Source organism: Ranitomeya imitator, chromosome 3 (genome assembly GCF_032444005.1).
Source record: "Ranitomeya imitator isolate aRanImi1 chromosome 3, aRanImi1.pri, whole genome shotgun sequence".
Lineage (NCBI taxonomy): Eukaryota > Metazoa > Chordata > Amphibia > Anura > Dendrobatidae > Ranitomeya > Ranitomeya imitator.
This window is the reverse complement of record NC_091284.1, coordinates 414,160,706-414,173,479: the sequence shown is the minus strand read 5'-3', so window position 1 is coordinate 414,173,479 and position 12,774 is coordinate 414,160,706. Positions and strand designations below refer to the sequence as shown.

The following is a 12,774-nucleotide window of genomic DNA, read 5'->3' as shown; positions in this document are numbered from 1 at the left end:
TTTCCTCGACCGCTGGAGACATCTGGAGGCAAGATGTCCTGACTGTTGGCAAAGATGACAAATCTGGAGTGCACGAGCGGTCCGGGACTTAGATCCCGCTGGTGACACTACCACAGGCTCATGGGGCTCAGGAGCCTGGTCTGGAGATTCCAAAGGTTTGGCGAAGGTGGGAGCCAGCCGAAACCTCTGCCTACACTGGGCTCGCTCTAACCTCCGCTCGTGAAAACGGAGATCAATACGAATGGATAGAGTTATTAATTTCTCCAGTGTGGCGGGAATCTCCCTAGTGGCCAGGGCGTCCTTAACGTGGTCAGCCAGCCCCCTCCAAAATATTGGAAGGAGGGCTTTATCCGACCACTCCAGCTCAGATGCTAAGGTGCAGAAGTGAACGGCAAAATGACTGACCAAGGACGATCCCTGAGTCAATGCCAACAATTGGAGCGCCGTATCATGGGTGACACGAGGTCCTAAAAAGACCTGTTTCAGAGTGCTCAGAAACAACGGAGCACTCTGCACCATATGATCGCTGCGCTCCCATAGCGGCGTAGCCCACTGCAACGCCCTGTCCGATAGAAGAGACACTATAAATCCTACCTTAGCCCGCTCTGTAGGGAAACGAGAGGCCAGAAGCTCGAGATGGATAGAGCACTGACTCACGAAACCCCTACAAGACTTACTGTCACCAGAGAACTTCTCTGGAAGCGGGAGGCAAGTTAGAGTCAGGACAGGAGCGGCAGTGGACAAGGTGGCTGCAGCAACACTAGCAGCCTGAACAGCGACAGCAGTGACATCCACAGCTGAGGTTGAATGCTCAAGAGCCGCCAACCGTCCCTCCAGCTGCTGGATGTACCGCTGTAAACGCTGATCGTCCATCATTTACTAGCCAGACCTTGGCGCTAGTATTATGTTAAGGACTGGCGGAACGCACCAAGTACATGATGAAGTGGAGCTAGGTGCGTTCGTAGTCCGAGGTCCACCGTGCAGGTAAAAACCCCGCTGCTAGTAAAGACGGACTATATGGTGGTACTATAAGAATACACACATGGGTTAACTTCACCCTGTGTGAAGGAAGCGACCCTGTTGCGTAACAGGACCGCGGTACCGCACATAGAGCGCAAGCAAGGAGTCACTAATCTCAAACCCGAGACTGAGGATTTGAGTTCAGAAGACCCCATGCGCTTGACACCGCAACTGGGGTGTCAGAGGAACATAAATAATAATATAAAGGCACCAGAGTGCGTGCAGTGCCGCACTGACGGACGCCTCTAACCACCCAGGCTTGGGTCAGGAAAGCGCAGAGCAAGCGCACGGCGCCGTACTGGCGGACACAGCAACTGGTAGCTGTAATGTGTGTTACGTGCTGTTGGATAAGTCGGGCGCTAGATAGCAAACATACACCTTCCGCGAACAGTCATTCAATAGGGAGGGTTATTTAAAGAGCGACTTTCACTCACAACACACACACATAATTACAAGACAATACTAGCGCATGGCCGTGCGGTCATGCGCAGCTTATATAGTTGCAGCACAGGAAGCTGCTACCGAAGTTTTGCCCTTTCAGGACCTTCCAGGAGGACCAATGGGATGTGCTGCAATACCTGAGCATGTGACCCTCGATCTCCAACGGGAGATCCTGCCCTGGGCATGCTCAGACAGAGAAAAGCAGGACTTAGATCCAGAAACGTCCACTCGCCGCTGCCCAGCACTGGCTTCAATGGCAGAAGCAGGAAAAGCAGCAGTAACTCTTCGCACAGAGTCAGACTGAGCGAGACGCTGGGATCGACGTCCCTGCTGAGCAGACTCCACTGCGGCTGGAGAAGAATGGGAGACCGCAGCGGAGACGGATCGAGATTCCCCCTGTGCAGCAGAGGAAACTCGACTCCTAACAGAGAGTTTGGTTCGGGGGGGGGGGGGTATAAACAGTATGAGTTCTCTTTTACACAGTATAATGCCCCCTCACTGTATAGTACCACTCACACAGTATACTGACTGCTTAGTACCAACCAAACTGATGGCTCCAACACTGTATGATGGCCGCGCCGCTGTAATCTCCACACTGTATGATGGCCCCCTAGAAAGCCTCCATATAGTATAATGCACCAGATAGTTCTCAATATAGTATAATGCACTCCCTATAGGTTTCCATATAGTATAATGCACTCCCTATAGGTCTCCATACAGTATAATACACTCCCCATAGTCAAACTCTATATAGTATAATGCACTCCCCATAGGCAGACTCTATATAGTATAATGCACTCCCCATAGGCAGACTCTATATAGTATAATGCAACCCCCTGTAGTCAGACTCTAATGTAATCTGCACCTCCATAGGCAAATTGAAATATAAAGCACCCCCTTAGGCAGTCTGTAATATAATGCACCCCCTTAAAGAGACTGTAATATAATGCACCCCCTTATGGAGACTATAATAAAATGCACCCCCTTAGGGAGACTGTAATATAATGCACCCCCTTAAGGAGACTGTAATATAATGCACCCCCTTAGACAGACTAATATAATGCACCCCCTTAGGCAGACTGTAATATAATGCACCCCTTAGAGAGACTGTAATACAATGCACCCCCTTAGGGAGACTGTAATATAATGCACCCCCTTAGGGAGACTGTAATATAATGAACCCCCTTAGACAGACAAATATAATGCACCCTCTTAGGCAGACTGTAATATAATGCACCCTTTAGTGAGACTGTAATACAATGCACCCCCTTAGGGAGACTGTAATATAATGCACCCCCTTAGGGAGACTGTAATATAATGCACCCCCTTAGGGAGACTATAATATAATGCACCCCCTTAGCTAGACTGTAATATAATGCACCCCCTTAGGTAGACTGTAATATAATGCACCCCCTTAGGCAGACTGTAATATAATGCACCCCTTAGTGAGACTGTAATACAATGCACCCCCTTAGGGAGACTGTAATATAAAGCACCCTCTTAGGCAGACTGTAATATAATGCACCCTTTAGTGAGACTGTAATACAATGCACCCCCTTAGGGAGACTGTAATATAATGCACCCCCTTAGGGAGACTATAATATAATGCACCCCCTTAGGGAGACTATAATATAATGCACCCCCTTAGCTAGACTGTAATATAATGCACCCCCTTAGGTAGACTGTAATATAATGCACCCCCTTAGGCAGACTGTAATATAATGCACCCCTTAGTGAGACTGTAATACAATGCACCCCCTTAGGGAGACTGTAATATAAAGCACCCCCTTAGGGAGACTATAATAAAATGCACCCCCTTAGGGAGACTGTAATATAATGCACCCCCTTAGACAGACTAATATAATGCACCCCCTTAGGCAGACTGTAATATAATGCACCCTTTAGTGAGACTGTAATACAATGCACCCCCTTAGGGAGACTGTAATATAATGCACCCCCCTTAGGGAGACTATAATATAATGCACCCCCTTAGGGAGACTATAATATAATGCACCCCCTTAGCTAGACTGTAATATAATGCACCCCCTTAGGTAGACTGTAATATAATGCACCCCCTTAGGCAGACTGTAATATAATGCACCCCTTAGTGAGACTGTAATACAATGCACCCCCTTAGGGAGACTGTAATATAAAGCACCCCCTTAGGGAGACTATAATAAAATGCACCCCCTTAGGGAGACTGTAATATAATGCACCCCCTTAGACAGACTAATATAATGCACCCCCTTAGGCAGACTGTAATATAATGCACCCTTTAGTGAGACTGTAATACAATGCACCCCCTTAGGGAGACTGTAATATAATGCACCCCCCTTAGGGAGACTATAATATAATGCACCCCCTTAGCTAGACTGTAATATAATGCACCCCCTTAGGTAGACTGTAATATAATGCACCCCCTTAGGTAGACTGTAATATAATACACCCCTTAAGTAGACTGTAATATAATGCACCCCCATAGGGAAACTGTAATATAATGCACCCCCTTAGTTGGACTGTAATATAATTCACCCCCTTAGGGAGACTGCAATATAATGCACCCCCATAGGGAGACTGTAATATAATGCACTCCCTTAGGGAAACTGTAATATAATGCACTCCCTTAGGTAGACTGTAATATAATGCACCCCCTTAGGTAGACTGTAATATAATGCACCCCTTAGGTAGACTGTAATAAAATGCACCCCTATAGGGAGACTGTAATGTAATGCACCCCCTTAGGTGGACTGTAATATAATGCACCCCCTTAGGAAGACTGTAATATAATGCACCCCCTTAGGTAGACTGTAATGTAATGCAGCCCCTTAGGGAGACTCTATAGTATAATGCACCCCCTTAGGTAGACTCTATGGTATAATGCACGCCCTTAGGTAGACTGTAATATAATGCAGCCCCTTAGGTAGACTATATAGTATAATGCACCCCCTTAGGTAGACTCTATAGTATAATGCAGCCTCATAGGTAGACCCTATAGTATAATGCAGCCCCTTAGGTAGACTCTATAGTATAATGCACCCCCTTAGGTAGACTCTATAGTATAATGCAGCCTCATAGGTAGACCCTATAGTATAATGCAGCCCCTTAGGTAGACTCTATAGTATAATGCAACCCCTTAGGTAGATTCTATAGCATAATGCACCCCCTTAGGTAGACTATATAGTTTAATGCAGCCCCTTAGGTAGACTCTATAGTATAATGCAGCCCCTTAGGTAGACTCTATAGTATAATGCAGCTCCTTAGGTAGACACTATAATATAATGCAGCCCCTTAGGTAGACTCTATAGTATAAGGCAGCCCCTTAGGTAGACTCTATAGTATAATGCAGCCCCTTAGGAAGACTCTATAGTATAATGCAGCCCCTTAGGTATACCATATAGTTTAATGCAGCCCCTTAGGTAGACCCTATGGTATAATGCAGCCCCTTAGGTAGACTCTATAGTATAATGCAGCCCCTTAGGTAGGCTATAGTATAATGCAGCTCCTTAGTCAGACCCTATAGTATACTGCAGCCCCTTAGGTAGACTCTTGTAAGGACTGAGACTGCATACCTGTTTTTGTCTGTTCTTGCCCTTAGTTCTGTTGGATTCTGCCCTTACCCAAGATGGAGTGGCTGGCTTCATGGGGGCCATCTTGTTTCCTGTCTGATACTCCTTATTTCCTGTCTGCTGCATATATAAAGGAACTCTGCACACTATACCTTGCTTGTGTATCTTGTATCTCACTTGCTGCCAAGCTCAAGGACTTGCAACCTGCTTGTTCTTCTACTCCTCGGGATACCCCGCTTGCTTCTGGATCTACATACCACCGGAAAGACTCTGTTACGCTTCACCTGCTCTGCACCCACTATGATCTGCCCCTCAGCTGGGAGCCAGCCTGGACTCTGACCTCTGGATACTGCATTGCTGGACTTGTACTTGCACCCTCGGTCTGTACTTCTAATATCTGCATATAAACAGTATGAGTTCTCTTTTACACAGTATAATGCCCCCTCACTGTATAGTACCACTCACACAGTATACTGACTGCTTAGTAGCCACCAAACTGATGGCTCCAACACTGTATGATGGCCGCATCGCTGTAATCTCCACACTGTATGATGGCCCCCTAGAAAGCCTCCATATAGTATAATGCACCAGATAGTTCTCAATATAGTATAATGCACTCCCTATAGGTTTCCATATAGTATAATGCACTCCCTATAGGTCTCCATACAGTATAATACACTCCCCATAGTCAAACTCTATAAAGTATAATGCACTCCCCATAGGCAGACTCTATATAGTATAATGCACTCCCCATAGGCAGACTCTATATAGTATAATGCAACCCCCTGTAGTCAGACTCTAATGTAATCCGCACCTCCATAGGCAAATTGAAATATAAAGCACCCCCTTAGGCAGACTGTAATATAATGCACCCCCTTAAAGAGACTGTAATATAATGCACCCCCTTATGGAGACTATAATAAAATGCACCCCCTTAGGGAGACTGTAATATAATGCACCCCCTTAAGGAGACTGTAATATAATGCACCCCCTTAGACAGACTAATATAATGCACCCCCTTAGGCAGACTGTAATATAATGCACCCCTTAGAGAGACTGTAATACAATGCACCCCCTTAGGGAGACTGTAATATAATGCACCCCCTTAGGGAGACTGTAATATAATGAATCCCCTTAGACAGACAAATATAATGCACCCTCTTAGGCAGACTGTAATATAATGCACCCTTTAGTGAGACTGTAATACAATGCACCCCCTTAGGGAGACTGTAATATAATGCACCCCCTTAGGGAGACTATAATATAATGCACCCCCTTAGGGAGACTATAATATAATGCACCCCCTTAGCTAGACTGTAATATAATGCACCCCCTTAGGTAGACTGTAATATAATGCACCCCCTTAGGCAGACTGTAATATAATGCACCCCTTAGTGAGACTGTAATACAATGCACCCCCTTAGGGAGACTGTAATATAAAGCACCCCCTTAGGGAGACTATAATAAAATGCACCCCCTTAGGGAGACTGTAATATAATGCACCCCCTTAGACAGACTAATATAATGCACCCCCTTAGGCAGACTGTAATATAATGCACCCTTTAGTGAGACTGTAATACAATGCACCCCCTTAGGGAGACTGTAATATAATGCACCCCCCTTAGGGAGACTATAATATAATGCACCCCCTTAGCTAGACTGTAATATAATGCACCCCCTTAGGTAGACTGTAATATAATGCACCCCCTTAGGTAGACTGTAATATAATACACCCCTTAAGTAGACTGTAATATAATGCACCCCCATAGGGAAACTGTAATATAATGCACCCCCATAGGGAGACTGTAATATAATGCACTCCCTTAGGGAAACTGTAATATAATGCACTCCCTTAGGTAGACTGTAATATAATGCACCCCCTTAGGTAGACTGTAATATAATGCACCCCTTAGGTAGACTGTAATAAAATGCACCCCCATAGGGAGACTGTAATGTAATGCACCCCCTTAGGTAGACTCTATAGTATAATGCAGCCTCATAGGTAGACCCTATAGTATAATGCAGCCCCTTAGGTAGACTCTATAGTATAATGCAACCCCTTAGGTAGATTCTATAGCATAATGCACCCCCTTAGGTAGACTATATAGTTTAATGCAGCCCCTTAGGTAGACTCTATAGTATAATGCAGCCCCTTAGGTAGACTCTATAGTATAATGCAGCTCCTTAGGTAGACACTATAATATAATGCAGCCCCTTAGGTAGACTCTATAGTATAAGGCAGCCCCTTAGGTAGACTCTATAGTATAATGCAGCCCCTTAGGAAGACTCTATAGTATAATGCAGCCCCTTAGGTATACCATATAGTTTAATGCAGCCCCTTAGGTAGACCCTATGGTATAATGCAGCCCCTTAGGTAGACTCTATAGTATAATGCAGCCCCTTAGGTAGGCTATAGTATAATGCAGCTCCTTAGTCAGACCCTATAGTATACTGCAGCCCCTTAGGTAGACTCTTGTAAGGACTGAGACTGCATACCTGTTTTTGTCTGTTCTTGCCCTTAGTTCTGTTGGATTCTGCCCTTACCCAAGATGGAGTGGCTGGCTTCATGGGGGCCATCTTGTTTCCTGTCTGATACTCCTTATTTCCTGTCTGCTGCATATATAAAGGAACTCTGCACACTATACCTTGCTTGTGTATCTTGTATCTCACTTGCTGCCAAGCTCAAGGACTTGCAACCTGCTTGTTCTTATACTCCTCGGGATACCCCGCTTGCTTCTGGATCTACGTACCACCGGAAAGACTCTGTTACGCTTCACCTGCTCTGCACCCACTATGATCTGCCCCTCAGCTGGGAGCCAGCCTGGACTCTGACCTCTGGATACTGCATTGCTGGACTTGTACTTGCACCCTCGGTCTGTACTTCTAATATCTGCATATTCTTGAGACTGTTTAATTGCTTATCTGTAAAGCTGCAGTTTGCATCAGTTATCTGAAGTTCATCTTCCTACAATATATATATATATATCTTGAACTGTGATATACCGTATTTGTCGTCATTCTGACTCACGTCATCGGTCTCCATAGAACAATAGCATAATCTTATTACAACTCTATAGCATAATGCAGCCCCTTAGGTAGACTCTATAGTATAATGCAGCCCCTCAGGTAGACCCTATAGTATAATGCACCCCCTTAGGTAGACTCTATAGTATGATGCGCCTCCATAAAAAAACATAAATCCAATACTCACCTCTCTTCCTCCTGGTTCCTGCACTGCTCCGAGTTCTGGCACATCTCCAGACAGCTTGCGCTGGGCAGTGACATCATCGTGCCTGCTGTCAATGTCTGAGTCAGTGACATAAGATGCTGACAGGGGGATGATAGGAGTGGGAGCATTCGTTCCCTCTGACATCAATGTGGTCAGCTGTATCGGCTAGAGGTCAATATAGCTGAACCTGCGATGACAGGTGGGGGCCCACTGCTGGCACAGGGCCCCCCACCTGCTCAGGGGCCCCATAGAGGCCGGGCGGAAGAGCAGGGATATCGATTCTCCCTGCTCTGCCGCAGAATGTAACTGTATTGGCACACAGTGCACGCCGATGCAGTAAAGTAGCATAGTTCCCGATGGGCCCATTTAGAGAGCGGGGCCCGGGGCGATGGCGCCCTCTGCCCCCACGATAGCTACACTACTGAATGCACCCTATTAGATTCTCTGCCAGAAGAGCACCTACTTTGGGATATGTTTTGTCCCCAAGTTTATTTAGTAATAATAAAATGAACAAAGATAAAACATGGTTGCATTCGGTAGGTTTTTATAAAAGCGGACATCGTTAATGCATATGTTGTAATCATGTTGATTACACCAATTAATTTATTTCAACAGTTATGAATAAATCTTATAAAATAAAGAAATTCATAAACTGGAATACCACGTATATGGTGTATACCATCATTGGTTTGGCATGTAGAACCAAATATGTTGGGTGTATTACTAACCAGTTAAAGGTTAGAATTAGACAACACCTATTGGATGCAGCTAATAAAAAGACACTGAAATGTTCGGCAGCCTCGAGACATTTTTCAATAAACCATAATGGAGATACCTCAATGTGCAGGCACTGGGATTGAGAGAGTGTATATTCCCCTTAGAGGAGGCAATCACCACAGAAGATTACTTAATAGAGAATCCTGGTGGATCCATGTGTTACAAACAAGAGCACCTTTAGGTATGAACATCAAACATGATTTGACATATCATTACGTATGAACTATTGAACAGTGTGTGTTGAATGGTAATTAGTGATGAGCAAATTTGTTCAGAAAACGGTCGCCAAACATAAATTTGGCATGTTTAAATGTCGCACATTAGCATTCTTGATTGGAAACACGAGCAAAATTTAATAAAATTGAAAAAATCGGTAACATTCAGTAAAAAGTGCGGGAAAATATATGCGTTGCCACAAAAGTATTTTCAGCACCTTAGCAATGATAATGTTGGTGTATCATGAGCATTTGACACGTGTTTGAGGGCAGGAGGTTTGCAGAGCTCAGAGGCACGGCGTTCTCGTAAACAGTAATTTTTTTCTCTAACTTTATGTGTGCACATTGCAGCTAGCCAATCAGGGCACAGGAAACACCCACAATGTCCTGACACAATGTCCTGTCTATGTCATTTGCTGCTGAAATCATATGTCCATACTCCATATAAAGAGCAGACACCTTGTTCTAGCGCAATTTTGACACTGTTACAGTTCAGAGAGGCTGCTCCTGATGCTGGCACTGTTAGTAGCAAGATTTTAGCTAGTTAGCTGGGTGGTTGTATATCAGTCATAGTGTATCTAGCTAGTGTCCAGTGTGGTTATTAAATTTACCTTCAAGCATTTTTTTTTATTGCCATTACTGAGGTCCACAGACAATGCTGGCAGGGCATATGTCCTACAAGTGTGTTGTGCACTGCTTCTATTGTGCTCCATGCACGAGTACAGCATTGTAAATAATATTTTTTCACTAGCTAAATGTGAAACAGCCTGCTGTATCCCACCTTGTCATTTAGTGCTGTGGTGATTTGAAACTGTGTGCAGACCTAATCACATAAAAAAAAAAAAAAATTTTTCAGCTGCAAAACGTTAGGCAGCCCGCTGTATCACACTTTGTAATTTTTTGGGGTTGAAATTAAGCTTTCAGCAAGAAATTGATAGATGCCAATGAGATGGAGTTTTTGATACCCGTGCATCCTGTAGTGTCAACTTTTTACTGTCTACCAAAAGTACATAAAGGCACCAATCCCCTGAAAGGAAGACCTATAGTCTCGGGGATTGGTAGCCTTACACAAAATTTAGGACTGTACGTGGACCGTATTCTGCATCCCTTTGTAGTTTCCCTGAGTTCCTACACCCGCGACACGGTAGACCTTCTTTTGAAACTTGAAAGTGTGGTGCTTGATGCAGATATGTTGTTATGTTCCATTGATGTGGAGGCGCTCTATTCCTCTATCCCACACAACAAGGGTATTATGGCTGTGGAGTACTTTCTGAACACAAGAGGGCTGCAATTTTGCCAACATAATGAGTTTGTGTTAAAGGCCCTGGAATTTTGTCTGACAAAAAACTATTTTCTTTTTGATGGCACGTACTTCCACCAGCTCAGGGGTACTGCGATGGGGAGCCCTTGTGCCCCCTCATATGCAAATCTGCTCCTGGGCTGGTGGGAGGAGAATATCATCTTTGGTGAAACATCGTTGGCTGAGGATAGCATCGTCATGTGGCTGTGGTACATAGACGATGTTTTTGTCATCTGGAGGGGCAGTGAAGATGATTTTGTTTCCTTTGTAGCAGGTCTTAACCATAATGAATTGGGTTTACATTTTACCTATGAGATGGACTGAACCAGATTGCCATTTTTAGATGTCCTGATTGAGAAAGGTACTGATGGCCAATTGACTACTAGTACATACAGAAAGCCAATATCATCTAATTCCCTCCTGCGGTGGGAGTCGAATCATCCAGCTCCACTTAGAAGAGGTATCCCCAAAGGACAGTACCTGCGAGTCCGAAGAAACTACTCTGAGCCTTCTGCATATAGTAAACAGGCAGATGACCTCAGAGCACGTTTCCTAGAACGGGGATATCCGGATAAGATCCTTAAAGAAGCTTACAGTATGTCCTTAACCAAGCAGAGGAAAGATCTGATACCTACCCCAAAAGAGGAAGGTAATCAATGCGTGAGATTAATCACCAGATATACCAATGGGGCAACAGATTTAAGAGAAATTTTAAAAAAGCACTGGCCTATCCTCCAGATGGATAGTGATTTGAGGGAAGTTTTGACTCCGGCCCCACAAATTACTTTCAGAAAGGGCCGCTCTATCAAAGACAGAGTGGTCCACAGCCATTTTACCTCCCCCCTCCCTCAAGCGAACTCCACATGGTTGGGTGAAAGGGTGAAAGGTTGTTATAAATGTGGCAGTTGCAAATACTGTGGGGCATTATGCCAAGGAAAAGAATTTGCCAGTAATGTGACAGGAAAAATCTTCCATATTAACCATTTCATAAATTGCAAGACAAAAGGTGTGATCTACAAAATGACATGTGGAGTGGAGTATATTGGAAAAACAAGTAGAGAGTTGAGAAGGAGGGTGGGAGAGCACCACAGAGACACGATCAAAGGGAGAGACACCCCGGTGGCAAACCATATCAACAGGGTACACCAAGGTAACCTTAAGGTTGTTAAATTCATGGGGATAGATAGAGTATACCAGCCCCAAAGAGGTGGAGACTGGGATAAGAACATCTTGCAAAGGGAAAGCAAATGGATATTTCGACTACAAACTACAACGCCACATGGTCTTGACGACCAATTGAGCTTTTCTTCCTTGCAGTTTTGTAACAGATTTTTTTTTTCTATTTTAATAAATGCAAAATATTTAGAGGCAACACCGAGGATTTGATTATTTAAACACAGATTAATATAATTGGACCTGACTATGGAGTAGTAGGAATTGGATAAACGGGCAGGAACCCTTCTGTCTGTGCTGATCAGTGTGGTGGGGGCAATATTGTACTGCACATGAGCAGAGTGCTTTCTGGCAGTGCTGTAAAATGGCCACGTATCTTGTGTTTGTATGCGATTTCTTCTTAGCTGAAAGCAAGATGGATCCTAAGCAGTATAAAGACCATGTCGTATGCAATTGTGTGAGTGCAGTTATACTAAAATTGGCGGTATAGCGGAATCTGTCGGACCATTTCAGAAAAGTAATGTGTATTTTTGCTGCATCAAACAACCTTAGATGATGTTCACACATTGCATTCTTTTTTCTGCAGGCAAAACCTGCTGTCCCAGAAAAAAACAAAACAGGTTTTGCTACGAAAAAAAAAAGGAAAAAAAAAACAAAACTGCATGTGCAATCAACATGCGTTACTGTGGGAATCGCACTGCTCAAAAATCCAGACCAGCGGACCTCAACCACCATCAGCTGGCACATCAATCGCATCTGCTGCTTATTTCTCCTCCTCTGTTACTGTGCCAACTACTGAGAAGCAGGTCTTCGACCGCAGAACCTTGGGTTCTTTGCCCACTCCAGTCACGCTGCCTGATAGCCCGCCGTCAGCTGTAATGGAAGCAGACATGTCTACTGTTTTTGACCAATCTCAGAGAACGAGCACACCATAACTTTCTCAATCCACCATAAAATCTCCACCTGCACCGCTCTCATGGTTCTGCAGTTTGTCCGGTTCACCGTACTCCTCCCTCTCTCAGCACTGCAGCCAGCCCATGGTTCCACAGTTGT

The 12,774-nt window shown here is 44.5% G+C and overlaps 1 protein-coding gene across 2 annotated transcripts in view; it reads right to left on the bottom strand.

Annotated features, from left to right (window-relative positions):
- The window catches only part of LOC138670105 (multidrug and toxin extrusion protein 2-like), a 443,377-nt gene that overhangs the window by 94,844 nt on the left and 335,759 nt on the right, over positions 1–12,774 (bottom strand). The window lies entirely within an intron of this gene.